The sequence below is a fragment of the Mauremys reevesii genome, linkage group 14, assembly GCF_016161935.1.
Source record: "Mauremys reevesii isolate NIE-2019 linkage group 14, ASM1616193v1, whole genome shotgun sequence".
Taxonomy (NCBI): domain Eukaryota; kingdom Metazoa; phylum Chordata; order Testudines; family Geoemydidae; genus Mauremys; species Mauremys reevesii.
In genome coordinates, this window is record NC_052636.1 from 12481619 (window position 1) to 12506631 (window position 25013).

Genomic DNA, 25013 nt, shown 5'->3' on the forward strand with positions numbered 1-25013 from the left:
ATTCATTTATCAAATATTGATGTGAAACACTCAGATTTTGCCTCCTATCGACAACTGATATAAAATCCCTCTGATTTTCCACTTTCTTCTCTATAATTTGCAAAATGGATCCAAAATCTCTCAGATTGGGAATTCTTTCATTTCTGAACGTTGGTCTCAAAGCTCAGGTTTTGCCTCTTTCTATGTCATTATCAAATGTCAGTTAAAAATCCTCTCAGGTTTGCGGCTGTTCCCCGTGTTTCTAAATCCCAGCAACTTCTTCCATCAAGGGAACCTGTTGCCCTGAGTCCTTCTCCATCCTGGATGTTGTAGGGGGTTAAATTGCCCAGAGATCATCTTTCCCGACTCCTTTGCGAATCATTTGTTCCCTCCTTTATCTCTGTTAAAATGTTTGCTGATGAAAGAGACCAGCCAGATATTTAATACACATCAAAGCCAGAGGCCTCCCCCTGTTTGGGGATCGGTGGTTCCCAGCTGGTAACGGGAGAGTTGGCTGGACCCTTTTCTTTTCTCCAGCTGGCACGGGATGAGGAGGTCACTCTGAGTGCAGTGTGGGTCCAGAAGTATCCCAAACCCCATGGCAAATGGCCTCTGTGAGGGGTTGCTTCCCTCAGTGCTAAGATGCAGCCACTTCTGGGGTGGATCCAGGGTGGCCATTATTTGCTAGTGACAGGCATGGACATTTCTTACCTATTTTGTCCCTCCAGGCCTTCCATACTCAGTTCAAGAGACATCCCCCAGGGCTCCCTCTGCCTGTGTGACTGGCCAGCAGGGGGCGGTGGTCACTTTCTATCCACTTCTCAGGCACTGTGAGGTAACAGTGTTGTGGGGTGGGGGTGGGGGTGGGGCTGTGTGGGGAGATAGCAGCTGAAGGGGGATTGTGGTGGGGGAGGCCTCTGGGTGGCTGGGCAGGGGGTACCCTAGTGAGGTTGGTGGGTTCTGGAGATTTGGGGTTTCAGGGGGTGGGTGTGATGGGCCCAGCCCTGAGGCTGTGGGTCCTGGAGGTGGGTATCGCTGGGGGCCTGGTGACTGCAGAACAGCCGGGGTGGGCGTCTCTTGGGGAGGCGGGACAGGGGGTTAGAGGGAGCCTGGTGCTGTGCCAGGGCTCTGTCTGGGCTTCCCGCAGACTCCTGGGATCGCTGCCGTGCCCAGTGCACAGAGTGTGTGTGGGAGAATCCCGGCGCTAGGCCAGGGGTGCCCCTGTAAAGCACCAGGATCCCACAGGGGAGAAGGGGTGCCAGGCAAAGGGCAGGGCAGATCCTGCTGGAGGGCGGGGGTCCAGGGCAGGCAGTGAGGGACTGAGTTCCCAGTGGGGTCCCTTTTGGGGGTCTCGGGCTGTTGGGGTCTCTTGGTGGGGGGAACCCTTTGGGATTCCCAACCTGTCAGTGACGGTCTGGTGGGGGTTGTCTGGCCAGTGGGGCTCTGAGGGGTATCTGAGGTCCCTGGCCAGGGACTCTGGGGGCTGCATCCCAGGGAGTATCTGGGGGGGTTGGCTGGGGCTCTGGGGGCTGCTCCTGACCTCGCTTCTTCTCCCTGATTAGCTTATGCCAGAATCCTGGCTCCAAGCACTGCTCGACATTCCCCAGCCAGGCCCAGTCACCGTGATAACTTTCTTGCCACTTATCAAACACTGTGAGGTGAAATCACAGATTTTTGCTTTTCTCCCCTCTTGAAAACTGCAGGAACTTCCAGTTCCATTGTCCTAGATTGTCCAGTCCATTGTCCAGTCCTTGTCCTGGATCTGGGGAGAGATGGAGGTGGGAGGGGGGTCAGCGCTGCCGCACAATGGTCTCTTCCCCAGCATTCTGGACTCATTCTTTCTGAACTCTGTTTTCATTGAGACCATTGTTAATCCAGAGTCACTGTATGAAAAGACAAGGAGTGACTCCGGATGGACAGTGGGGCTAATGAGATCAGCAATTCTCCCTGTGAGGAGGGGCTCTCGTTAGCTGCTCTCCCCAGAGAGCTAAAGGAGGGAAGCTGCTCAAACACTCTGTCCCTCTCTGCTCAGGATACTGGGGTTCAGCTTCCTGGGTCAGACGCTGCAGCCTCCATTGTGATCTGGGAGACCAGGCTTAGCAGCTGCTGCTCCCCCAGCGGGGTTCTGTGCTGGGAAGTGACCTGAATTAAAGCTGCTTCTCTGCCCGGCCCAGGGGATGACTTTCTCCAGCTGGTCCTAGCCCCCTAGGGCAGCCCTGGGCCCTGTTAATACTAAATTCTGAGCCAGAGTCTCTAGGTAACTGACAGACTTCAGGGAAAGTGCTGGGGACTGGCAAGAAAGTGACTCTGCACAAACAGCCCCTCCACATTTCTCCTCCCCGTATCAATTGCCAGGAGAAAATCCAGCCATGGGAGAGCAAAGCCCCCAGGAATGGGACTGTCCCAGACAGAGGGGCAGAGAGAGAGGACAGAGGAAGGAGAGACTGAAAGGGGCAGTGGTAGAAATGAGTGGAGGGAGAGATTTCCAGCTCTCTAGTCCACCCAGACACATGTATTGCTGCATCCCTGGGCAGAACCACTTTCCAGTGAACAAGCAAAGGATCAGACAGAGGAAAATCCAGTTCCTTACTCCATATTCCCCCTGCTGGGGTGTGGCTGCCGTGGGGTCAGTGTCCGAGGGAATCCCCCACAGTGACTCCTTTGGTTCTGCTCTTTTCTAGCCTTGTGTTCAGAGACTTTGTTACGGGGTGAGGGGAGGGAGACGGGAGGTTAAAAATGTGTCTGGGCTTAGCCTGGCAGGAGGGCCAGATCTACATTGTAATAAACAGATTGAGCATTTCCCAGCATGGCAGAATCTAGGGTGTCTGTCTGCAGGGAAAAGGCCTGGGGGATTCTGATGTGTAATTAACTAAAACCGGTTCTGAAACGCCCACAACTGCCCTTCTCCCCCAGACAGGCTGCAGAATGGCGTCCATGTTTTGCTCCAGCTCATCCCAGCCTGGCGTGGGACAGGGAAGAGAAATGGCTGCAGTGGAGCCAACTCAGGTAGAGATTATCGGGGGGTTGCTGGTGGGTTCCTGCTGGAGGAGAGGGACAGGAAATACACCGGAGATGGGAAGGTTTGCACAGTCTTGTTTGGAGGTTGGAGCGGGGCAGGAAATTCACAGCGTGGGGAAAGGAGGAGGCCAGGGTGTAGCAAACCTGCCGGGAGTTATTTAATAAGTGGCCTAGATTCTAGGCACAGACCCAGGAGGTTCGGCGGTGGAAATGCCCTAATTTGTGAAGAAAGAAAATAGCCCACCTACATGGAGCTATCAAACTGACCAGACTCCCAGTGCTGGAGCCTGAGCTCACTAACCAGCGGCTGCTGTGAGATATGAAGGGGGCACCCATGGGTCAGGCTTATTGGAGCTGCCTCTCCCTTCATATCCCGCTCCTCACAAGGAGGAGGCTATTGGGCTTCCTACCAGGGAGCTCTCCCTGGACCCTGCTAGGGGCTCCATCTCCTGTATCAGTCGATGGCTGGTAGGTGTGTGATGGATCTGCTGGGAGAGACAAGGGGCTCTCGCTTCGTCCCCTCACCCTGGTATTTGCTGGATACCCTGAGTGGGGTCAGGCTGGGACTCTGTTGACTGCGATCCACCCAGAGCTTCCATTTGATTCGCTCCTCTCTGCCACAAATAGTGGGGTTGTGAGTGGGGCAGCAGGTGCTAAGTGTTGGACTCTTGCTCTTTCAGGGGCCGGTGACCTTCGAGGAGGTGGCTGTGCATTTCACCAGGGGAGAGTGGGCTCTGCTGGACCCCACTCAGAGAGCCCTCTACTGGGATGTCATGCAGGAGAACTATGAGACTGTGACCTCGCTGGGTAAGGGTTCCTGTCCCCTCCGTTCTTGGAAGGGGAAATGAAGAGTTAAGGTTCATGCCAGCCCCACAATGCCACCTCTACTCTGTCCTGTTTCAGCATCACCCCAATATGCCAGTGACACACACACACTACCAGAGACTCTCCCCTGCTGCCGAACACTTTGGGAACAGAGCACAGGAGCCGTATCGCACAGTGTCAAATAGCTCCTCTTTAGCCAAGTAAAACTGGGGGTTAGGTCCAGCGTAATGAACAGAAGCTTCCCCCGGCTTTCTCTCAAACCCTGAGCCTTCTCTACCCAAACCAGAAAGTGCTTGGGATGTAACAAGCAGGCGGCTGGAGTCAGAGCTGCTGGTCCAGGGTTACTTTTCACACAGACACTTGGTGCGTCCTTGAATGCTGGCTGGGGGTATCCAGACAGGGGAGCTCCAGCAGCAGAACACTGAATCTCACCCAGGGTTACAGATGACACAACTCACTGATCTTGATTGCGCCCCAGCATGTGAAAATGGCCTAGGTTGGTAGTGACATTTCTTGAGACATGCAGAGTCTTGCTCTCATATCACCAGGTGTAATAACAATAACAGGAAAGGCCGAATATGGAAAACTGATTGTTCAGCTTGCTTTTGACCTGCATCATATTTTGCAATATATTCCAAGTAAGGAAATTAACGTGCAACGTATGTGTCATTGTTTGGGGTTTTAAGCTTTAAAAGGCTTGTGTGATTTTTAGCTCAGGGGGACAGTATTCCAATAGCTGTTGCTCCCTGTGCACTTTTAACCAAGAAAAGAGCCTCAGGCTAAGCTGATTCAAAATCAATCATGTGGTTGTTTTCCACAACAGCTTCAAGAGGTCCCTGTGATGGAATGTAAATGTCTTCTTCCCACCTTCCCCCTGCAGGAGAATGGCTGTTTGACCAGCTGTTTGCCTTGCTGTCTCTGAGGAACTGCTCTGTGGGTGTTCCCCAGAATTGTAACTTTTTCAGTAATATCATACAGTAAAATCTCATAACTTTACATACAGTGTTACTACACATTTTAACAGGAGGATAATATTCAGAAGATTATCCGTTTTCAAATGATACCTCACAAGCCATACTGTGTACAAAATTGATCATAATTTTCTAGAAGAGTGAACACAGGGTATAGACTGACACAGTGTCTGTGTGTGTGTTCCCAGCAGATATGTGGGTATTTCAATCCCTCATAAGCATAGTGTTCAGCATCTTCAAGGACCTGGGGTACTGGTCCTGGGAATTCACTGGTTTACCAAGTGTGACACTGTATGGAATTGTGAGACACTTTGGTATTAATAATAAAATAATAATATAATCTGATAAAATTGCAATGAATTGTGCTAGATATGCCATGCCAGGTGTCAGTGAAAATGTTATGATTTGCCAAGTATGATAATATTGTTTCTATGTTTGTATCACCTTTGTATTGTGAGTTATAGACAGGGGCGGCTCTACAAATTTGGCCGCCCCAAGCAGTCATGCCCGGGAGGCGCCCCCGAGCCGCGGGAGCAGCGGACCTGCCGCGGGCATGACTGCGGAGGTTCCGCTGGTCGCGCGGCTCAGCTGGACCTCCCGCAGCTGCGGACGGTTCGCGGTCCGGCGGCTCCGGTTGAGCTGCCGCAGTCATGCCTGCGGGAGGTCCAGCCGAGCCGCGGGACCAGCGAACCGTCCGCAGGCATGACTGCGGCAGGTCCACCGGCCCAGCCTGCCGCCCCCCTGGGAAAGGGCCGCCCCAGGCGGGTGCTTGCCCCGCTGGGCTCTAGAGCCGCCCCTGGTTATAGATATGTAGGGTATATCTATAACTATATCTATACCTAATGGCTGGGCAGCAGTTCTGCAGAAAACGATCTAGGGGTTACGGTGGACGAAAAGCTGAATATGAGTCAACAACGTGTGCCCTTGTTGCCAAGAAGGCTAATGGCATTTTGGATTGTATAAGTAGGGGCATTTCCAGCAGATCGAGGGACGTGATCATTCCCCTCTACTCAGCACTGGTGAGGCCTCATTTGGAGTACTGTGTCCAGTTTTGGGCCCCACACTACAAGAAGGATGTGGATAAATTGGAGAGAGTCCAGCGGGGGGCAACAAAAATGATTAGGGGGCTGGAGCACATGACTTATGAGGAGAGGCTGAGGGAACTGGGATTGTTTAGTCTGCAGAAGAGAAGAATGAGGGGGGATTTTATAGCTGCTTTCAACTACCTGAAAGGGGTTCCAAAGAGGATGGATCTAGACTGTTCTCAGTGGTAGAAGATGACAGAACAAGGAGTAATGGTCTCAAGTTGCAGAGGGGAGGTTTAGGTTGGACATTAGGAAAAACTTTATCACTAGTCGAGTGGTGAGGAACTGGAATGGGTTACCTAAGGAGGTGGTAGAATCTCCTTCCTTAGAGGTTTTTAAGGTCAGGCTTGACAAAGCCCTGGCTGGGATGATTTAGTTGGGTTTGGTCCTGCTTTCAGCAGGGGGTTGGACTAGATGACCTCCTGAGGTCCCTTCCAACCCTGAGATTCTATGATTCTGTATTTCCAGACTTGTGCAGTGTTTCTGGGTGACACCCCCAGACATATTGACATCAACACTGCCTGATGGCCCATTGAGGGTCATCAGCTGTACAATGAGCCCATGGAAAGGACCAAGGGGATACACCTATTGAGTCAGCAAGACATGTCAGGGTATGCCTGTCTACTGAGAACTCCAAGGCTTTTCCATGCCACATGCTGTGAATCTTGTGTTTGGGACACAGGAAGTACAAGCCACATGGCAAAAGGAATATAAAGGGCAGCTGCATCATCTCCATTTTATCTGCAATCCCCCTTCCTACCTCTGGAGCAACTTCTCTACAAACTGAACTCTGGAACAAAGGACTGAATGACCCATCCAAGCTGTGGATGTGTTCCAGATGGACTTTCAAGCCAGCAACTCACCAATACTGCTAAGAATGGGGGGAGGGATAGCTCAGTGGTTTGAGCATTGGCCTGCTAAACCCAGGGTTGTGAGTACAATCCTTGAGGAGGCCACTTAGGGATCTGGGGCAAAAATTGGTCCTGCTAGTGAAGGCAGGGGGCTGGAGTCAATGACCTTTCAAGGTCCCTTCCAGTTCTAGGAGATTGGTATATCTCCAATTATTACCTAACCTGATATATCAATTTTGGAATGTATCTGACTGCTTTCCCATTTAACGTCTTTCTTTCTTTCTTTCTTTCGTTTAAACCTTTAGTTTAGATGCTAAAGGATTGGCTGGAAGGATGGAATTTCGGGTAATATCCAAACTTATACTGACCTGGTGATGTGGCTGACGCTTTGGGGTCAGAGGAACACTTTGTTTATGTGAGCAGAGTTTTTAAATAACCTCTCACTGTACTGGACTTAGTCGCTGATTAGGAGCCAGAGAACTGGGATGCAATAAAGGGGGCCGTGTGATTTCTTTTTTCAGCTTCTCGATAACCCATGTGGGGGATCAGAAGCACAGCTGGTGACTGGTCGGTGAGTTTAACTTCAGTGTTAACCAGCAGTTTTGGGAACATCTGCTCTCCCTTTTTCAGCCTGCCCTAACTTTGGGATTTTCAGTGAGAACTGCCCCTGGCCCACCAGGTCACACTAAGCACTGAAGTTAAATTAATATAATGTTTTTTTATGACCAAGTCTTATGAAATCAACTGAATTCCTTTGTTTTCTTTCATCTGAGCAGGGTTTCTAGTTTTCCAGCATGATGTGATCTCCCAGCTGGAACAAGGGGAAGAGCCATGGGTCCCAGACCTCCAGGGTTCAGAGGAAAGAGAGATCCTGAGATCTCCCTGCACAGGTGAGGAAACATTAAACCACCTCAGAATCTGTAAGTGCCTGAAGGAAAAATCTGGAATGCCCAACAAAGCCCTTGGGAGGTCTCTCAGTTCATTATTGTCCCTAGCAGGGGTTATATCCTCAGGGTAAATATAGTTCTTCTTCGAGTGCTTGCTCATATCCATTCCAGTAAGTGTGCACGCGCTGCGTGCACGCTCGTCGGAAGATTTTTAGCCTAGCAACACTCGGTGGGTCGGCTGGGCGCCCCCTGGAGTGGCGCCGCTATAGCACCGGATATATACCCCTGCCGACCCATCCACCCCTCAGTTCCTTCTTACCGCCCGTGACGGTCGTTGGAACAGTCAATGTCTTCGATCATTCGAAGTTTTCAATCCTTCCCGACAACGTCGGTGCGCACCTGCCTCGGTCTATTAGGTCACATGGCGTCCTGCACCTTTGTGACCAAGTACGTGAGACTGCGACTTCGGTGCTTCCAAACCTGGCTTGCTTCTCTATACCATCCACACAGAGACAATATAGATTCGGTGATCACTATCCCCAGGACGGTTCTCGACTCCCTCACTTGGTGGCTGGACCTCACTGTAGTTTGCGCAGGGATGCCGTTCCACCCTCCTCAACCCTCGGTGGCACTAACCACAGACCCATCATCTCTGGGTTGGGGTGCCCACCTCGGGAACCTTCACACTCAAGGCCTCTGGTTGCCCCAGGAGCTGACCCTGCATATCAATGTGCAGGAGCTGAGGGCAGTCCGTCTAGCATGCCAGGTGTTTCGGGTCCATCTACAAGGCCACTGTGTATCTGTGTTCACAGACAACACGACGACCATGTATTACATAAACAAGCAGGGCGGGGCGTGCTACTCCCTATTTCGCCAAGAAGCCACTCACCTGTGGGACTTTTGCATAGCCCACTCAATCGATTTGGTAGCGTCTTTTCTCTCAGGAGTCCAGAACACTCTGGCAGATCGCCTCAGCAGATCCTTCCTGTCTCACGAATGGTCAATCCGTCCTGACATCATCCATTCTGTCTTCCGGAGGTGGAGCTTTACCTGCATAGACCTCTTTGCCTCCCGAGAGAACAGGAAATGCCAGGTGTTCTGCTCCTACCAAGGACGCTCCCCAGGCTCCCTCTCAGACGCATTCCTCCTCCCGTGGACAAGGCACCTATTTTATGCCTTTCCGCCGTTTCCCCTTGTTCACAGAGTCCTTCTCAAGCTCCGCAGGGACAGAGCCAACCTGATCCTCATTGCTCCAGCATGGCCGAGGCAGCACTGGTACACCCTGTTGTTCGACCTCTCAGTGGCGGATCCGATTCCCCTGCCACTGTGGCCGGACCTCATAACACAGGACTTCGGCAGGCTTCACCACCCAGACCTGCAGTCCCTTCATCTCACTGCATGGCTCCTGCGTGGTGTAACCAATCCGAGCTCTGCTGCTCTGCTTCGGTACAACAGGTCCTCTTGGGAAGTAGGAAGTCTTCCACCAGGACGACTTATCTCGCCAAGTCGAAGCGTTTCTCGCACTGGTGTGATCAGAGTAACTTGGTCCCAGGACAGGTTTCCATCCCTACTATCCTGGATTGTCTCTGGTCTCTCAAAGAGCAGGGCCTGGCGGTCTCTTCTATAAAGGTTAATCTGGCAGCTATTTCCGCCTTCCACCCAGGTGAAAGTGACTGTTCAATTTTCTCTCACCCCATGGTTTCCAGGTTCCTTAAGGGACTGGAACGGTTGTACCCCCAAGTCCATCACCCAGCCCCCGCCTGTGATCTAAACCTGGTGTTGACCAAGCTTATGGGGGCCCCCTTCAAGCCTATGGCCACATGTTCCCTGCTGTACCTTTCCTGGAAGAAAGGTCGCTATCACCTCGGCGCTATCACCTCAGCGAGGCGAGTCTCGGAGCTTCGTGTCTTGACGGCTGATCCCCCTTATACGTCTTCCATAAGGACAAGGTACACCTGCGGCCACACCCCTCTTTCCTCCCTAAGGTGGTGTCTGCTTTTCATGTCAATCAAGACATTTTCCTCCCAGTTTTTTCCCCAAAGCCGCACTCATCGCGCAGGGAACAACAACTACATACTTTGGATATCCATAGGGCTCTCGCCTTTTATATAGAGAGAACAAAACCCTTCCAGCGTTCACCTCAGCTCTTTGTAGCGGTGGCAGACCACATGAAGGGCATGCTGGTCTCTTCCCAACGGATCTCATCTTGGGTAACATCCTGCATCAGAACGTGCTACAAACTGGCTCACGTTCCCGCTAGCCATCTCACCGCCCATTCTACACGGGCGCAGGCCTCTTCTGCCGCCTTCCTGGCTCATGTCCCCATCCAGGAAATACGTAGGGCGGCTACCTGGTCATCGATTCACACCTTTGCCTCACACTACGCATTGGTCCAACAATCCAGAGACGATGCAGCCTTTGGCTCAGCAGTTTTGCATTCTGCGACGTCTCACTCCGACCCCACCGCCTAGGTAAGACTTGGGAATCACCTAACTGGAATGGATATGAGCAATCACTCGAAGAAGAAAAGACGGTTACTCACCGTTGTAACTGTTGTTCTTCGAGATGTGTTGCTCATATCCATTCCGCACCCGCCCTCCATCCCCACTGTTGGAGTAGCCGGCAGGAAGGAACTGAGGAGCGGACGGGTCGGCAGGGGTATATATCCGGCGCTATAGCGGCGCCACTCCAGGGGGCACCCAGCCGACCCACCGAGTGTTGCTAGGGTAAAAATCTTCCGACGAACGTGCACGCGGCACGCGCACACCTAACTGGAATGGATATGAGCAACACATCTCGAAGAAGAACAGTTACAACGGTGAGTAACTGTCCTTTTTTGGGAGCAGGAAGAACTGGGCTCGCAGGCGCAGGGAGCTCTACTGGAGTGAGGGCTAATGGACAGGCACAGGGAAAGGAAACTAAAGCGTTTTCTACAGCAGCATGGCTCAAGGGCATTCACCAGTATGGACTATATTGTCTTCTTCGCTTCCCTGTGCTAATCTAAGGACTGTCCAATGCTGCGTTTCAGTTGACTAATAAACCCTGCTATGTTTTAAAGTCTGCCCAGTGTCACAGCAAAAACTTGCTCTGTGCATTGACTGAGGAACCGTCACTGAACAGAATTCAGTTCTTAGACTGACGTAGATGCTTTCGTTCCCCACCCAGACGCACCGACACCTTGCAAACTCTGCAGGGTCTCAATCCAAGATCCGCAGGAAAAACCCCACCCCAGGCCACATCCGTTGACCAGAGCAAGCACTGCCCTGAAACTCCCCCCTTTGGTTCAGCTTTCATCTCCCCCTCCACTTCGGGTTCTGGGTCCCTCATCTGCCACTGCGGCACTTGCCACCTCGCTGACAGCACATTCCTATGCCACGTGACCAAGCTCACCGCCAAGTTAAGGACTCGGAAGCATTTTAATAGCGGTTTTGGACCGTCAGTATTGCAGCAGCATCCACAAGAATTTTCAAACTGAACAGGAGTGTCGTTCAGCTGGACCTGCTGGCAGAGCTCACAGGTTGAAGTAGGATTGTTGAAGCCAGAGGCTCAGTTTCAGGTGTTGAAGCTACATGGCCTGTCCTTGTGAAAGAGTGGGACCCCTTAGGGTCTAGTGCACTCAAGGGGCACCTCCCAAGGACGGTTTAAAAGCCAGGGCATTGCAGAGATCCTATGGATCCATGACAGTGCCAGAGGTTCAGCCTTTTGGGGAAAAGATATCAAACAAGAAAAGGATCTAAATGCATATTTACCATTGCTTCCTGTCAGTCCTCAGGGGAATCCCTGATCAGTTCCAGTGTGTATTAAAACCGTCCTCTAAGGCTCACCTCTTGGTTATCAGGTCATGTCAGTTTTGTTACAGGGCTTTCCCTTCACCCTCCCACTTCCCTGGTTCTTGTCACGCAGACAGGAAGCAGCAACAGACCAGAAGTCCGAAGCGCAGACAATGCCATGTTTATTGGGGTTAATTTCCAAGCAATCATATTCCGAAGCCCTTCACACCAGTCGGGCTTATCTCTTAGTCTGTTCCCCAGTGCTCTGTTTCCAGCTTTGATGGTGCAAAGCGTTTACCCCGTGTCCCCTTACCCGCTCTGACACCACAGAGTATTTACCCCGTGTCCCCATTACCAGTTCTGACACCGCAGAGCGTTTACCCCGTGTCCCCCTTACCCGCTCTGACACCGTAGAGCATTTTCCCCGTGTCCCCATTACCAGTTCTGACACCGCAGAGCCTTGCCTGTGTCCCTGTTCCCTGTTCCTGTTCACCCTCCTGTTTGACTCAGTTTATATAGTAATACGCTCAGCTACACCTTTGCTTAACCAATCATTGTACTGAAATGTAACTAACCAATCCTAACACACTGAAACATAATTCTCTAACCAATTGTATCCCACTACCCTAATTAACTTACATCTAGCAAAATTAATTATACAGCAGATAGAAACAATTAGAGAATCAGACTGATTAACAATGTAAAAGTGGTGGCCATAAAGATAGAATAATACGGAAATGAGGGTTTCACAACCACAAGCATAAGTAAGTGATTTCTTGCCAGACAGGCTGCTGTCAAACTAAGTTTTCTTTAACCATCTTAAGATCTGTTTCTTTATCTGGTGGTGATGGGCGCTGTCAGGACAGGATCATCTTCCTAACACTCCAATAGCACCTTATTTCAGTGTGACTGGTTTGGGATGTGAGGATGTGACCCTGCGCTTCCCAGCTTATGGCTGCCCCTGCTGCTTAGCCAAAGGCCTTAGCCTAAGAACAAGGTCTCAGACGGTCACAGTAAGAGAAGGCCCTTACAAATACACACAGTGATTTTGATTCTTTGTTTTCATACTCCTGTAAGTAGCTAAGAGATAAAAATACACCTAAGTTCTTAAACTATAGGCTTTACAGGCAGGCCTGAATATCTCTATTCTAACAGTGGGGTCTATCCCTTCCCCCATTCTGTGTCTGTCTTGTCTATTCAGATTGTAAATTCTTCAGGGCATGGGCCATCTACTGTTCTCTGTTTGTACTTTGCCTAGCACAATGGGGACCCACTGTTAGTTGGTCCTTAGGCACTAAGGTAATGAATATGATTTATTATAATAACTCTCCTGCCACTTTGAGCCAAGGAAGCTGGCCTTGGGATGTTACTTCTTTAAAATGAGCGGGGGGTTAAAACCATGGACTATTCTTTGTGACAAGTATCCCACAAATTCCACTGACCTCCCTCGTTTTCTTTGCCTGCAGTAGGGTTTCCAAATTCCAAACCTGATGTGATCTCGCAGCTGGAACGAGGGGAAGAGCCGTGGGTCCCAGACCTCCAGGGCTCTGAGAAAGAAGTGCTTCCAAGAGCTGCCTTCACAGGTGAGGACTTGGTTAAACCAACTCAACAACTGTGTGGGAATGCAGGAAACATTTGGGATGCCCTACAAAGACCCTGTGAGCTCTCCAAGTTCAGGATTGTTCCCTGCAGATGTGGAATCATTCTGGCAGATGTCACTCATGGCTTCCCTCCTATTCTGACTGACAACTAGCAGCAGATCCCTCCCCGATCTCGCTTTCCCCCAAGTGTTCTTGTGAGATGCAGACCAAAACTGATCCCTTCCTCTCTCCTCTGTGGAAGGGTTTGGGGAAAATCAGCACCTGATAGGTTTGATCTCTCCCACACATATTTTGGATTGTTCATCCCTTTTACCATTCCTCTCTCTGAGATTTTCTTTCTTTCCGGCACAGGGAGTGACCAGTGTCTGGATTCTCTCTGTCTCCCATCAGGTGTTGGGATGGTGAGTGAGAATGAGGAGGAGAAACCCCATCAGGAAGATGCTGAGCAAGTAGAACCACATGGAACTTTATCAGGAAGATCCAAAGGGAATGTTTCCGGGAGTTGTGCAGTCCCAGAAAAAACAAAAGCCTGTGAGACCCAGCAGAGGCCAGAGGAAAACTTTAGTAGCCACTCAGACCTTATAACAAGCGACAGAATCAACTTTGAAGAGAGACGCTACATGTGCCATGAGTGTGGGAAAAGCTTCAAGTGGAGCTCTGCCCTTATCAGACATCAGAGAATCCACACAGGGGAGACGCCCTACACGTGCTCTGAGTGCGGGAAAAGCTTCAAGCGGAGCTCACACCTTATCACACATCAGAGAATCCACACGAGAGAGAACTGTAATAAATCCCTTGACTAGGGCTGGGCAACATTTAAAAAAATCACATTTCCTAATTCCCACATAGTGATTTTTGCACCATCTTCACCGTGGTCTCTCAGCTCCCCCAGATCAGTTACCTGCTTCTGCCTTTTGCAGCTCACCCTTTTTTGGGGTCAGTCCTGTGATCTTTTCTATCAACTCCTTTCCTTTTGGGCCAGGAATGTTCATCAGCTCCTGGAGGTTTGATCTCAACAAGCTACACTGAGGCAAAAAGTATCTGTGCCTTCCATCCACTAGGGCTGTACATGGCGTCGGCTGCTCAAGTTAATGATCTTGATGTAAAAAGACAATTATAGTTGTAGAACAGATGCCCAGGTGCAGGGGTTGGCATTAGCTTTCTCCTTGACCTGACCTAAACTCCATCACTTTTCCTAGTCTAAACAAACCCTGAGCATTACGGTTATACTGTTCCCCCATTTCAAAGCCATTGTTAGTCATCGAGTTCCCCTTTTGGAAATAAATTGTTTCATTCCCAGGTGCTCTCATGTTGTTTCAAGTTGTGCTGGAGAGCAGATATTTTTGCTACCATTTTTCTCACTTAAAATATATTGAACTATAACAAAGAGCAGGAACAGGGCAGGGATAGGAAAAATTGTCATTTCACCCTCTGTAAAAACGGTAAATCAGAGGGATTCCCAACGAGAGGCGTACAGCTTTCTGCCCCGGGGCTACAGTGCCATGGTACCAGTGTAGGCACCCTAGTCGATTACAGTGCTGTGATTGGCCTCCGGGAGGTGTCCCACAATCCCTGTTCTCGCCTCTCTGGTCTTTGGTTTGAACTCTACTGCACTCCCTCAGGTGACCAACTATGAACCCCACCCCTTAAATTCCTTGGGAATTTTGAAAGTCCCAGTTCAACAGAGACTAATTATGGTTCAGACCCATCCTGAAATTAGAGCAGGATATTGTAAAGCTTTATCTGAGGGCTTGGCTACACTTACAAATTTGCAGCGCTGCAGCAGGGTGTGAAAACACACCCTCTGCAGCGCTGCAAATTGCGGCGCTACAAAGCCCCAGTGTAATCAAAGCCCCAGCGCTGGGAGCCGCGCTCCCAGCGCTGTCCGTTATTCCCCACAGGGAGCTGGAGTACGGACAGCGCTGGGAGAGTTTTCGCCCAGCGCTGGCGCTGACTACACTTAGCGCCAGCGCTGCGCTGGCTGCGCTGACAGCGCTTTGAAGTTTAAGTGTAGCCAAAGCCTCATAGTACAGTAACACAATTCAAACCTGTCGGCACAGAGGAGAAAGCACTCCTTCAGTTCACATTTATTGCTACTGATCTCCCTGACAAACTTCCTTTTCTCAGTACTGCTCCAGGTGTTTTCCCTCTGTTCCCTCCCAGCTGTGGTTACAGGACTGCAGCAGCTCCCCAGGGCCAGCTTTGCTCTTTCACTTACATCCTTCACTTGTTTGGACAGAGCTGTGTCTGCCCCCAGTTTAATTCACATCTGAGAGCTCAGGTACCAACAGATCCTTACAAAGGCTAAATTCCCATCACCATCAGTGGGAGGTTATCCTGGGCTGCCAGGGCTGCAGGATTTAGCCCATGGTCAGTCAAGGTGCTACAGCAGCTGCACTCTTACATTGTGAGTCCTGCAGCTTCATACCAAACTGCTCTGCCATAGTCTGCAGGGGGCCTGACTTGCTGAGAATCTGGCAGAAGAGAGACTCTGGAGTAGAGAAGGAAAATGTCCTCAGCAGTCACAGCCGGCAGGAGCAGGGAAGGTTCGGTTTGTTTTTAAACTTCTCTGCCTGCTCAAGCCTTTAATCATTCCTGTGGCTCTTCTCTGAATGCTCTGCAATTTATCAGGGACAACAACCAACCAACCAAACCAGGCTGTTCTGCCCGATGTAACAGTCTATTGCCTTTCAAGGCTGACTATAAATCAGCTCGTTCTATTCACCCAAGAGTTCCACTTTAAGGGCTTTTTGTTTTCTAATTCCAATCAAACCCTGTGCAACAGCATCATTGTTAACTCATCATCTGGTCACTTCACATTCACAGGGTCACAAAGTGGGCAGGTCTAAGTCTTTCCTCCCACACCAACATGAAAAAAATCAGTGACAGAAAATGCCCTAAAGCGCCTCTGCTGCCTTGAACAACAGCCTGGGGAAATACACGAGGGGAAGTGCTTTCCTCTCTCCTCCTGACACCGGGTAACATTTCTGTCTGTCCTTGAGATCCTGCCACAGGGACAGGCTTGAGGATGCAAATGACATGTTAAGGCTTCGTTGGTTTGCACGTTCCTTTACTCCTTCATTAGTGATAAGGGTGCGTGAGCGTGAAATAATCCCACTCTGACTTTCACACTGGAGGCAATTTTCAGGCTCACAATAAAAAAACACAAATTTCTTTCTAACCTGAGCAAGTTGAATCGAGTCGTTGCGAGATGATAAATCCAGAGCCCCAGGCTGACTTTCTGTCATCACATGTTTTTAGAGTAGATCACATTCACTGGGTGGGTCTTCTGCTGGGAAGTGTCTCTCCAGTGGCAGCACCCATTGCACATTCCCCACTTACAAACTCATCTTAAGTATATCGGCCACTGAACCTAGCGAGGGGGGAGGGTCCCCGTGGTCGGGCTCCAGCCCCTGGATCCCGAGCCTGGCAAGCCCGAGTCAGCCGGCCTGGGCCAGCTGTGGGGTTTAATTGCACTGCAGACATACACGGGTGTCACAATCCCAGCTTTCTCCTCAGGGAATCAAGCCCTCGCCCCCCCCCCCCGTGACAGGCAGGGAGCGTCGCCACTGTACTCGTGAGGTCGGAACTGACACTGCCCCAGCACAGGAACCCAGGGGAGCGGCTCCTTGGCCAGCTGTGGCTGGCAGGAGACCCAGCGAGGCAGGAGCTGCTCTGGGTTCTCGGCAGGGGAGAGTAACTGGGAGAAGGGGGGAGTTTGTCTCTCATTTACAGGGAGCTTTGCCAGAGTGGAGCCTGTAGGTCACATGCTGGGGGGCTGTGACGGGCACACAGGCTCCGTGCTCTGGAACAGCTCGGAGTCAAACCCAGGCAGGAGCCTCCTCAGTGTGACTCCCCCCAGGGGACGCTCTCACTGGGGGAAGCCTCCTTGGCTTCAGCCCCTCCTGGGACTGACCTTGGACCTTTCAGCCCCCCTGTTCCACACCAGGAGCTTCCTGCAGTGAGTCCACCTGAATCGGACACCTGGGAAAGCCTCACACCCCCCCCCCGAAGGGGAGTCCTGCACCCCCAACTTCCACAGTCACCAGTGGCTCTCAGCCAGCGCTGTACAACAGAAGGTTCGTTAGGGGTCTGGAATCCAGCCTGGGAAAGTTCTGTGTTCGCACAGGAAGCAGGAAGATTCAGCAACATCCATCTTGGGGAGACCCTGAACTCAGAGCCTGGGCTCTCCCCTCGAGTCCCCAACCAGCAGACTCCTTGCTCCCAACAGCCCGACTCAGCCAGGCCCTTTGCCCCTCATCTGGCCTTTGTCCTGTTTCCCTGGCAACCTGCTCACCTGGCCTCCAGCTCGTTCTTTATTCTCCGACTGCTCCCAGCCAGCTGGCCTCTTGCAGCAGGTGCACCCCGGCCATCGGTTGCTAGGAGACAGAATTTGTGGCCTTTGTCTGGGCCCAGGCAGCTCGACAGCAGCCACACCTGCCCTTTGGGGGTCTCTGCCAAGATTTAACCCCCTTGTCCCACCACTGAGATCAGTGGTCCCAAAGCACTTCAGGGTCATGCCCCCCACCCCTGTCCATGCTCCCCCCGAGTCGTGGCTGGGAGTGGGGCCGCAGCTAAGGGGGAAGGGACACAGACAGGGGTAAGGGGGCTGAGGCAGGGGCCAGAGCTGGAGCCAAGAGTGGAGCTGGGTGGCTCCCCCTCTACACCCCCATAGGGGCTGGCCCGGGCCCAGTTGCATCCCCCTGAATGTTACTCCATCGCCCTGGCAGGGTGCACCCCACATTTTGGACCTTTAACCTAGATAATCGTGCAACAAATGGGGAAACTGAGGTACACACAAGATGCAAACAAAACATCCAGAAAATTCCCACTTCGTCACAGGGGTGTCAGTGGGGTCTGAGCTGGGCAGCAGCACAGGAAAGTGGGGAGGTTAAACTGCAAAACATCCCCCTGTGTTCCCGCAAAAGCCTCTCGTTTATCCCCTAACCCCTCCCCATGAAAATCTCCACCCCTGCCCTGGCCCACACAGACCCCCTCACTCCAACGCAGATTTTTAACTTTTCTTACTTGTCCTTGGCCTTCCACAAACATTGTTCCCATCAAAATGACCCAGGGCTTTTACTATGAGAATGAGAAAACAAACTAAATCAAACCCAAAGAAACCGCTATCGACCTCCCCACCAGACACACTTTGGGTCTGAATTTTTCTACAGAAATGTTGAGGCAATAAAACTCTCACTGCTCTTGTCCAGAAACAAACCTAACCCCCCCATGCAGTACCTGGGGCATCTATGTCTGACCCACCAAGGCTTCAGCTCCTTTGGGGAGATTTCTAGCTGCTCAATCCTGCTGCTATTCCAGGGGAGCAATTCCTGACTCCCGTCAGCATTTATCTCAGCCCCGTTCTGGGCATCACAGGTTTATCTGGGAAAAGGCAGCGAGTGGTTCTAGGGTCCAGTGATCCTCCTCCAAATCGAGCTAGAACCAGAGACTCCTTCCCCTTCCCCAGGCTATGGGCAGGGAGGCATTTCACAGAGCTCTCGGAGCTATAGCCCGTGGCTAAGGAGAGAGAAAAAGCCTCCTATCCCCCTCTGCTCTGGGGGCTGGGTTTCCTACTGAAGCCTCTGCCCCCCACCTAGTTGCCTATGGCTCATCCCTGACCCTTGCTGCTGCTCCTTGCTATAGACTATGAAAGGAGCGGAGGCAGCGCAGGAGCCTTCTGGGGACGCAGATCTGAGGCTTTGGGGAGACACATTGTCTGAGACATCAGAGCGCTGCAAACCCTGCAACCACCCCCTCAATCCGGGGCCTGTTCCAGCCCTGAGTCTGGGCTGCCACGATCCCTCCCCCAGAGCAGGGCGCCCACAGATTACAGCCTGGAAATAGGCGTGTGAGACTAACTCCTGCTTTCCCTGACAGGGCCTCCCCTAGACCAAGTGGCATCCCAGGCAAGAAGTGTCTTCAGTGCCCCCCAGCCCCGCTCCATATGTTAAACCATTGAATACCATATTTTTATTGCATTTGTAGCTCATTTCATGATTTTGATGCACAATCTGGATGCAGGATTTTCTCTATCATATAAGACAATAAATGTTCATGCTAGGATGTGTAAAAGGGTATTTATTCATGCCGTATATAAGCAAATTAAAAAATCATTTCTTCTAAGCATATAGAAACTTTTAATTTTGACAGTAACTGAAATGTACTAACATCTAGCAATGGAGCACTCACCAGCACAGGGTGGGCCGGTATTAAATAGTGTCACAGTCGGCAACAGACAGCGTTAGGATGTTAACCCTAGGCCCTTTGTTCAAAGGTCGCTTCTCTCGCCTTTCCCCCATGAACCGAAGTGCAGCATTTGAGAGATCCAGAGACTAGTTGATGACGTTTCCAAGTGCTAAAATAGCAAGCGATGTCCGTCTTGCATTGGCCAGTGTTGACTAGAGAGATGGTTTATGGAGAATAAACTTCAAGGTGAGAAGCAGCAGCCCAAGAAGGCCCCCTGCAGGTGCTGAAGTAGCTCAGGTGGGAGAGCATTAGACTGAAAATCTAAAGGTCCCTGGTTCAATCCCAGGCTTCAGCAGGCTGTTTCATCCCTCTTTCTGAAGCAGTGGGCTCTTTCCTGGAAACACAGCACTGTCTTTACTCAATGCAAGTCCCTCATTTTGGGCTTCACTGCAGGAAAAGGCAGCATTGGCTTCTGCACCCAGTTGGCCCACCGGACCTTTCTTTCTTCTCTTGCTGCTTCTCAGCAAGGGGAAGAAAAAGAAGCTCCCCTTCAAGCTAGAGTCACAAAGGTGATGTAAGGACGACTTCCTGATCCCTGGCTCCCATCCTCTGTTCTTCCAGCTGACCCATCAAAGAGCTGCTGCCAGTTTCTCCAGGTTCGCCCATCAGTGTGTGCCAGGGTGAGCACCACCAAAGTGCAGGGAATTTGAGGGCAGGGCAGGGCAGTGTAATGGACTTTCTGTAGTATAGTGGTTCTCACATTTGCCTAACCTGCATCAAGCAGGCTAGGCAGAACTGACACCATCATCTCTCAGGTGTTCCCTTTAAGCAGAGCACAACTTTGAAATACGGGCAGCATAGAACCAATATTCATAATGTCAACTACAAAAATGATACACATTTAGAGATAGCATCATTATAATCAGCCAATCAGAACCTCTCCATAGACCTTACACAACAACCTTTCTACAATATTGGCTGCAAATATAGAACAGTAGTCGCAACGGTGATCTATACAGTTACAGATTATGTCAGTAACGTCACAGGAGGTGACACAGCATCAGTGAGACTGATACTGGAATACTGCCTCCAGTTTTGGTGTCCTCGTTTGAAAAAGATGTTGTGAAATTAGAGTTTGGGACAGCAAAGAGCCACCAGATGTTCTGAGGGCTGGAGAAAAATGCCTTCTAGTGAGCATTTGAAAGGGCTCAACCTGTTTAGCTTATCAAAAGAAGATTGAAAGGTGACTTCATTGAAATGCTGAAGTGCCTTAATGGAGAGAAAGGACTGGGTATTAAAGGGCTCTTTAATCGAGCAGAGAAAGGCATAACAAGACCCAATGGCTGGAAGATGAAAAGAGACAAATTCATATTACAACTAAGGCACAAATATTCAACAGCGAGGATGATTCACCACAGGAACAAGTTACCAAGGAAAGTGATGGATTCTCCATCTCCTGATGTCATTTCATGAAGACTAGATGCCTTTCTGGAATGTGTTTGCCCCAAAAGTAGCTATGATTTCCTACAGGAGGCCTGTGATATGCAGGGGGTCAGATTAGATGCTCTAATGGTCTCATCTGGCCATAAAGTCGACTCATTTCTGAAAAACTGAGTGTAGCATTGGGAGCAGCGTCTGATGTTTCCCTATCTAGCCGGCTTGCTGCCTAGAACGAACGCTCCTGGAGTGGGGTGATCCCCAGGGAGTAGCTCAAACCTCCAAAGTGCCTGGTCAGGGGCAGGACATTAGCCCAGCAAGGGAGGGGTGCGGCAGTGACATCACAAAGGCCTTTTGCAGGACCTCAGCCTATTGGTCCAAGGTGGTGGGGAGGTGGTGACCTCACAGAGAGATGCTGACATCAGCCAGGCAGGACAGGGGCGAGGGGCCAGGGAAACCTCAGAGACCCCTCTGGCTTTGCTCCAGCAAGTCTCCTTCTCCAGGTCTCTCTTTGAGGACTGAGAGAGTATTCGGGTTCACGGACGTGAGCGCCAGGAGGAACCTCTTTCGAGTTTTCTCCTTCCCTCTTAGTGATTTTACTAGAAAACAGCCGTCCCTGTTTAGAAGGTAAGAGCCTCCTGGAGGTTTGAAACCAGTTCAGTCTGATCCATCTGGTGAGAGTTGAATTCTAGGCATGGAAAACACGAGCTTAAAGAGGCAGAATTTTGTCCTTTTTGTTTCACCTTTTCCTCCATCCCTCCCTCCCTCCTTTCTCTTCTTCTCTTGCTTATTTTGTCCTTTCTCCTGTTCTACTCCCAACACAGGGAAGAGGTGTGTGTGTGTGTGTGTGTGTGTGGTGGGGGAGGGCTCGGCAGCTCCCACTGTGGGAGGTCCACCCAAAAATGTGGGGCTGAAATAGTGCTCAGGCCATCAGGGCCGGATTAACCTTCTGTGGGTCCTGGTACCAAACATATTTGTAGGCCCCTATATAGTCACTGTGGGCTCCGAGTGTGGGCCTGGTGGGGCAGTGCCATTGGTGCCATAGCAAACCCGGTACTGAACCTCAGAGACATTTTTCATTTTGATCATACACCCCTACATGACTATATGCATTGCCCTACACAGCTCCCTCAGCCCCCGGGTTTTCTTATTGAGCTGTACACCCATGTGGGTTTACCAGTGTCCACAGTGAGCAGAACTTTCATAGTGATCAAGGAAACTCCCCACAGATTTATCTCCTTCCTCATTCAGACCTTCTCTAGCCATGTGTCCAGTACCCCCCATGTCACCAGTCACGGCATGTGGTCCTAGTCTCAGCTCAGTTCTAAAGCCAGCAGACACCTGATCAGTTCTGACAGATCCCTCCCCGCAGCCCCCATCCTGCCATGTGAGCCAGCCACCTGCAAACACCATCTCCCCAAAGTCAGGACTTAGCCCTTGGGAATCTGAAGCCACCAGCCTCTCTCCCTCTGCTCCCATCTACATGCTAGTCTGCTACCTGGTCACCACCACCTCTCCCCATACTTGTTTCCTTTCCACTTTGCACATGCTCCCACCCAGCTGGAAGCTCCCTCTGCCAGCCTGACCTGCTCCCTCCTTCCCTGCTCCCCCTGACATTCCTGTCCTACTGGTGACCTCTGTTCCTTGAGGTGAACTCCAGTGTCTTTAGCTGCTCTAGCTTAATGGCCCCAGTAGTCACAGAGCCACCTGCAGCTTCTCTGGCTATGGCCATGGGGCCAGTTCCCAGAGGCCAGCCTTAGCCAGCTGCAGCTACTAGCCGCAGGAGGGGTGGCAATGCCAGGGCTGAGCATGCTTGAACCTTGCAACGGCAGCACTAGGGACTCTAAATCCTCAGCGCTGGCCCTAGGCAGCTGCAGACTCTGGAGTTAGGCACTTCCCTCCTCTAGGCCATGGCTTTAAATACCAGAGAGTCCCATCACCTGCAGCAGAGGCCACCAATTCCCACGCCCCCCTCAGCCAGCACCTAGTCGTGCAGAAAGTGCAGCCTGAGTGATTTTGGAGGCTGGGGTGGCAGGAGGTTCCCGTCCCTGAGCAGCAGCCCTGCAACAAGCTCACATGCTTCCCAGTTGGGACATTAGCCATTACTGACAAGGTTTGTCTGTGCTCTTTTTTTTATCTCATTGTTAGGTGTAAGAAGTATGAACTGTTCAATAGGTTCAATTAGTTGGTTAATAAGATGTTTATGAAGTAAATCACTGGCTTTAAAATAAGATCCAATCTGGAGCATATGAAATATTGACCCCTGGACTCCATCTCTGAGAGGGGACTTGTTTACCATCAGGACACAGGCTCAAACCAGTCCAAACTGGTTTTTCCCGCCAAAACCAGCCCTCAGCGTTCCATCTCCTCAGATCTTTTCCTGCCAGCAGCACATTCCTACCCCGGCCGGGGGGGGGGGCTTTCTCCAGCTGGGACCGGCCCCCTGGGCAGCCCCGGGCTCTGCCCCGACCAGTCCCCTGGGCCGGAGCCCCCCGGGGAGTGAGAGACCGCGGGGGGGGGCACTGGGGCTGGGCAGGAAAGTGACTCTGCCCCAGGGAACCTGGGAGAAGCCTCAGAGCTGCCTCAGCCCCAGTGGGATTTGGGGGGCAGAGACTGGGGTCTGGCGGGGGGGATCTCCTGTGGTGGGGAGATGGGGGTGTCAGGCAGGGAGGAGAAGCTGGAGTTGTAGGGGAAGGTCAGTGGGACACGGGGGGTGGGGTGTTGAACTGTCTCTGGGCAGCCAGGAAATTCCCGGGGGGGGAAGTGGCGGGCGGGCGAAGGGGGGAGGGGAGTTAATTGGATCCTGTCCCTGTTTGTGCCACTTGCCTCTCGCCCCCGAGACAAATTCGCGCTAGTTCTGCCCCTTTTCTCTCAGTGTCTCACACGGGCTATAAAATCTGGGGCGATTCCCCCTTTCCCCTCAATGATCAGCTCTCCCGTCTCCCCGATTTCCCCGTTCTCCCCATGAGTCTCAAACGTCAGTTTAAAATCTTCTCTAGTGAGGCATTTTCCCACCCGTTTTATCTGCAGCGATTTGTCCTTGTTTGGGTGGGAACTTGTTGCCCAGAGTCCTTCCCCAGCACAGGGCTGCCTCTGGAGGGGGGGTGGGATGGCTCAGTGGTTGGAGCACTGGCCTGCTAAACCCAGGGCTGGGAGCTGACTCCTTGCGGGAGCCATTTGGGGATTTAGTTGGGGATTGGCCTGCTTTGAGCAGGGGGTTGGACTAGACACCTCCTGAGGTCCCTTCCAGCCCTGATCTTCTATGAGATGCCGGGTCTCTGCCAGGGCAGGGAAGGGAGGCGCACGTGTCCCCCATGGGGACTGCCCAGACCCCCGTTTCCCAATCCCAGTTGTTGCCCCCTAACTACCAGCACAGTTGCCCCCAACCATCAGTTGCCAGTCACCTGTCCATCCCCCACTGCTGCCCCCTTCCTTTATCCAGGGACCTTTCAGCTCCCCCTCCCCCTCTCTTTTAATCAGCTCCTCAAAGGGCTCCCTGCTGCCCTTGGGAATGGTGGGGTGGGGAACCATTACTTTGTGTTTATGTATTGGACAGTCGTATAAAATCCAGTCCAACAGTCCCCTTTTCCACTAGTTCGTTAACAGCAATATAAAATCCCTCAGATCTTGGTGTTTTTCTCTCATGTTATCAAATACGCAGTTTGTGACACATTTGCTTTGCAAATCTCAAAGATTCATATAAAATACCTAAACATTTGCCCACTGCTCTCTAGTTGTCTATTTCTAATTGAATATGCCCTGAGATTTTTCCCTGTCTCTCTAATTATAAAATACTAAGAAAAGTTCAGATTTACACCTTTTCTCAGATTCTTGAACATGGATATAAAATGTTTGCAAATGTTGCCCATTTCCTCTTTATTCATTTATCAAATATTGATGTGAAACACTCAGATTTTACCTCCTATCAACAACTGATATAAAATCCCTCTGATTTTCCACTTTCCTCTCTATAATTTGCAAAATGGATCCAAAATCTCTCAGATTGGGAACTCTTTCATTTCTGAACGTTGCTCTCAAAGCTCAGGTTTTGCCTCTTTCTGTGTCATTATCAAATGTCAGTTAAAAATCCTATCGGGTTTGGGGCTGTTCCCCGTGTTTCTAAATCCCAGCAACTTCTTCCTTCGAGGGAACCTGTTGCCCTGAGTTCTTCTCCATCCTGGATGTTGTAGGGAGTTAAATTGCCCAGAGATCATCTTTCCCGACTCCTTTGTGAATCATTTGGTCCCTCCTTTACCTCTGTTAAAATGTTTGCCAAAGAAAGAGACCAGCCAGATATTTAATACACATCAAAGCCAGAGGCCTCCCCCTGTTTGGGGGGTCAGTGGTTCCCAACCAGTTACAGAAGAGTTGGCTGGACCCTTTTCTCCAGCTGGCACGGG

General features: G+C 51.2%; 1 non-coding gene and 1 pseudogene across 1 annotated transcript; one reads left to right on the plus strand and one right to left on the minus strand.

Moving 5' to 3' along the window:
- The window catches only part of LOC120381498, a 384534-nt pseudogene that overhangs the window by 27261 nt on the left and 332260 nt on the right, over window positions 1-25013 (minus strand).
- TRNAF-GAA lies at window positions 19459-19531 on the plus strand. The gene has a single exon. It is a non-coding gene; the product is annotated as a tRNA-Phe (tRNA).